Genomic DNA, 5,030 nt, shown 5'->3' on the forward strand with positions numbered 1-5,030 from the left:
TTTTAAAAAATTTTAAATATCATTTCCCATTTGTGAAACCTCATCATTTTGCAAATTCTCAAAATATGTGTTCGTTAAAACACTTGATTTTGACAAAATGACTTAAACTAAGTTTTGAAATCTTTTGAATGGTTTTATAGACTTAGGAAAAGATGCAAACTAGGATTGTTTAGTCCATAAACTAAGAACACAATATTTTCTCAAAAATACACATATTATGATAAAAATGAAAAATATGTGTGTATATAAAATTGAGCTTAAAATATTATAATACAAAATATAACTCCTAAAATAATATACTCAAGTTGATTGTGTATGAAGCTTGCTCTTGAATCTTTAACTTAAAATGTGTCAGCTTCATTTCAGATATCGTCGTTATGACGTAAATCCTTTCAACATGAGTACTTATAGGAGAAAACAAAAATACTAGAAAACACGATTATAAATTGTTTGTTAATCATCAAAACTAGATTAGATAGTAGGCTCATAAACATGAGTCCTAACACTAGGTCCGGACAGTTCATTCCCCACACAAGTTAGTCCACACGATTCTTAATTTGCATGGGGATAGTAGGGCTTCATCGTTTGCCATCAAGTCAGAGAAATAGGTCTCTAATAGCAATTAACATAGTGCAAAAGTAAGAAACCTCGAAATCCACCAAACGGTGCTCTTTGAATACAAAAAGAGCAATCTTCGAATCCATGAAGAACTTCAAATCCACGAAGAGAATATAATAAAGAGAAATTTTATTGATGAAAAATTATCTATCCATTCTATGGTTACATGCCTCCTCTAAAATAAATAAATAAAATAGACACCTAATAAGACTAGAATTACAAAAAAAATAAAAATAAAAAGTATCAACTCATATCCTAAAAGGACTCCCTATAATTGAAAAAATAAATCATGAATCAAAATCAAATTTGTTCCCTAATCTAAATTGACACCAAGCTTATTACTAAAAATAAATAAAATCTTATTATTTTTTTAATTTCTACCAAAAATCGGTGATATTAATGTGATTTTAGATATCTGTCAATCTGGATGGCTTCATCTTGTCAACATAGGCGATTTTCATATATAATATGTTAGAATTCGCCTTCCAGATTGAGAGATATGGTGATTTTTTTGCAGGAAAGTTAATAATTCATATGTATCCTCAATTTGTTATATGTCCTACATTATTTTTTGGCAATAGGGGGGATTTGGTTGGGGTACTCATATGCCATAGGCAGTGCTCTAAAACTAAACCATCAGGAGGTTACTGCTAGTAAACTTTACAATCTGTCATTGACTTTGGCTCATTTTTAACTTATTTTCCTATTTTAGAGTTGCCTCTTGGTTCATAAAAAATTAAGCATCAATGTTTAAACTACATTACCGAGAAAAATTAAAACCTTGATATGGATAAAAGTAGAGAAAAATTGCACATCTCAATTTTGAAAAGGTATGTTAATATAGAGTCATTTGTTTGTCCAAAGTGAATTTATGAATAGTTATTTATTTGTGTGTATCTCTATGATAATTTACTTAAAAAATAATTTATTAGATCGGAGATGTTAAGATAAATAACTAGTTATACTGAACGTATGGAGAGAGGCTTTTGCAATCGATTAGGAGAACAATCATGAAAGATGGTGGCTACCATTCCCAGATCTCACATCGGAGGTAAGGCAACTTCTTTCATATATAATAAAATAGTCTAGGGAAGTCACTCTGGCCCGCACGATCTCCAACATGTCTAGCTGGTTCCACCTTCCCACATCACCCAAGCCTTTCTCTGTACTGTTTTTAAGTAAACTTTTTTAGCAAAAAACTTTTCTAGCATCCCAGAAGGGGATTTTGCCTACTTCGAAGCCCAATCTCCAACCAGACCAAGAAAAGGGTGGACAATGGTGGTTAAATAGAAGAAATTATTCAAAGATCAGAGAGAAGCTAAGAGATTTGTTGTTTCAACCACAAAGATGCTGCTTCTTCTGTCATAACCATAATCACATGGCATGAGATTGTCTAGAGGGAGACTTTGTGTGCTTCAAATGCCATGGGAAAGTGCATATTTTTCATGACTGCACCTGTCTAGAAAACAGCGAAAGGACTTTGCAAAATCTTTACCAAGGTCCTGGCTAATAGACAGCTCCTCTGCGCTCAACCCTAGTTGACCCACACAATCTACCTTTCAGGCTAGGAAATCTATGGTTGATTCCATTATTATGGGCCATGAAATGATCCACCATTATTTCTCAAAGAAGATAGAATCATATATTATCAAATTGGTTTTCCATAAAGGCTCTTAATTGTTGTAGACGGTAAAAAAATACCTCTGATGAGCCTACAGGAAATTCGCCCACAAGAAGTCGCCTGCCTAAACCGCATGGCCGTCAAATGTGCTCGATTCCAGATTCGCCTGAATAATCGACTCGCCTGCACGAGTTGAGATCAGTTGGAATAGTGGAAGTTCGCCTTTCACGCAACTCGCCTGTCCGAGTCCAAAGACGAATCCGCCTGCAAACCTCAAGGCCACTAGTACAGCTGGGTATCCGCTACCCCACGTGCTGGGATGGGCCATCCCATCTCTCTCAACCCGAAGGGAGAGAACACGGTACCCCCAGACCGTCAAACGGCCGCTCACAGTACGAAGGCCTAGACAGGTGTCGAGTCAACCTGAGCATCCATAAATGCGACTCACATCAGCTGTCTGAGTCAAGAGCTGGATCTGCCGGCACTCGACAGGTTGGCTAGACCCACTCGAGTACTGTGCACCTACTTCGCCGCCTCTCCTGACCGGAAAGGAGAAAGCACCGTGCTCAAAGCACGCCGGGTGGTCACGCACAGTACGAGTGATCCGACAGACACCTCATCAACCTGCGAACTCATAAATGCGGTTTATTAATGCTGGTCAAGTCCACTCGGATAGCAGACGGCTGTTGCCTCATATACAAGGATGGGCCTTCCCATTTTAGGTGACAGGACATAAAGCACAATCCCTCGAATGACCATTCATGGTACCGAGGAGCAGCTAGACGTCTCTGAAGAAGATATGGTCAAATCCCATAATTCAAGGATGAGTCAAGCTGTCATTCTTCCATTTAAAAAATCCCTTCCAGCACACTGGAGGGGAGGTCGCAAACTTAGAGGAAAGAGTTGAGACCAAGCTCTCTGCATAATCTGGGACGACCGTGGAGTCCCTAGAAATTGAGTTCGACCAGGCCAAGTACGAAGAGTACTTGTCCTCCTCCTCCTCTGGCGGCGATGCATCCCGCAGACGCCACAGAGTCGTGCGCCGAGGCCGACGTCAGACGGTCAAAGCCTCTGCACCTACGGGTTCCCCCCGAGCCTCATCGGAGGAGCCCACTCCCTCGCAATCGATCAAGGCCAAGCCAGAGATCGAGCGCAAGAGGCAAGAGTCTGCCAAATGGATCGCCAAGCGGTCCACGCAGACACCTGCCTCGGAGGAAACGCCGGTTCACTCCGGCACAAACTACACTGCCACAGCCCGCGGTGACGCTTGACAGCCATTGTCACGCATACGAGGAGGGGCTTTCCCACTCTTACGAAACGTGATACAGAGCACAACTCTTCGAATGACCGCTGACGGTACGAAGGAACAGCGGGACGTCTCTGAACAATGTATGGTCACATCCCATAATTCAAGGACCTCCGTTTCTCACAACGGCCTGAACCATCATACAGGCCCGAGAAACACTAGACGGGAAGGCAAACTGCCCGACGTCGGAAGGCCCTCCAAATCAGGAGCGCCAACCGAGGACGGCAGAGCCATCCGCTCAGGAGGACTTCGCTTCTCAGGTCATATCCCTGATGCGAATAAACCACACCGAGCGAACGAGCCTACCCGAGTAGGCGAATCCTCGAAGGCTGGCGAGCCTCGCCATAATCATTTGGCGGATAAACGTAAAGGAAGAGAGGTAGACGAATCTTCGCGAACCCGCTCTTTCAAACGTAGGGTTGAAACCCGCCCACGTACTGGAGTTCGCTCAAACGCGAAGACTCGCCAGTCAAGGCGAGATCGCCCAACTCCAGCACCAAAGCATTCCACCCAACGCGCACCAGAGAGCGCGTCAAAAAATCCCTCATGCGCTCACCCGAGCGACTCTTCTGAAGCTGGGGGTTGTCACCAACCGCCCACAGAAGACCTTAGGGAATATTTAACTCGCAAACGCACTATACAGGAGGCGAATCCTCAGTGCCACTGCGAGAGACTCATCCACACGGTCCTCGCCGACTGCCAATGCATCGGAACGGCGAGACCTTCCGTGTTCGAGAGACTGTCACGACAGTCCTCTCGACCAAGGCCCTCACGTCAAAGGCGTCGTCACCAAAAAAGATGCGCTGCTGACGACCTAGAGTTCTCATCCGCCACAGTTAACATGACGGATAAGGGGAAGGCGGTACTTTCCGACTCGCCAGATTCGGACTCCGTCCTAAGACCTAACTCTCGGTTCGCTCGACGCCATCAGGATGGCATATTCCAGCGAACACGAAGTCGCAGGGGGGCAAGCATCGGGTTTGATTACTCTACCCTGATACCCCCCTCCTGCGGTGAAGACGAGGTTCATTCGGCGGCCGCCACATCCCAGACCTCGCGTTCAAGTCAAGACGCGCAGGCGAGAGTGCACATGACCGAACTCAACACCGAGCAGTCGATGGCTCAAAAGCTGGAGGAACAGCAGGCGACCATCGACTCTCTAAGAGAGATGATGGAGCAACTGCTGAACAAGAAGAAGAAGAAGAAGAGGACCCAACGTCCCTTACCCCGGCAAACCAGGGACAAGGAGTGGGTACCTCCTCACCGACCAGCGACTGAGACAGAGGATGACCGGCAGTCCAATTACTCCTCCAAAACATCGATAGGAACGTCACACACCGCGGATAGCACCCGTGACAAAAGATTCGACGAGTTCCAGGACCAACTGAACGCGCTGAAGCTTCAGCAAAACATGAACAAGCTGGGGGTGGTACGTCCCTACCCTATCGAATGGGACACGGTCCCATACCCAGCGAAGTTCAAGCC

This window comes from Asparagus officinalis, chromosome 7, assembly GCF_001876935.1.
Source record: "Asparagus officinalis chromosome 7, Aspof.V1, whole genome shotgun sequence".
NCBI lineage: Eukaryota > Viridiplantae > Streptophyta > Magnoliopsida > Asparagales > Asparagaceae > Asparagus > Asparagus officinalis.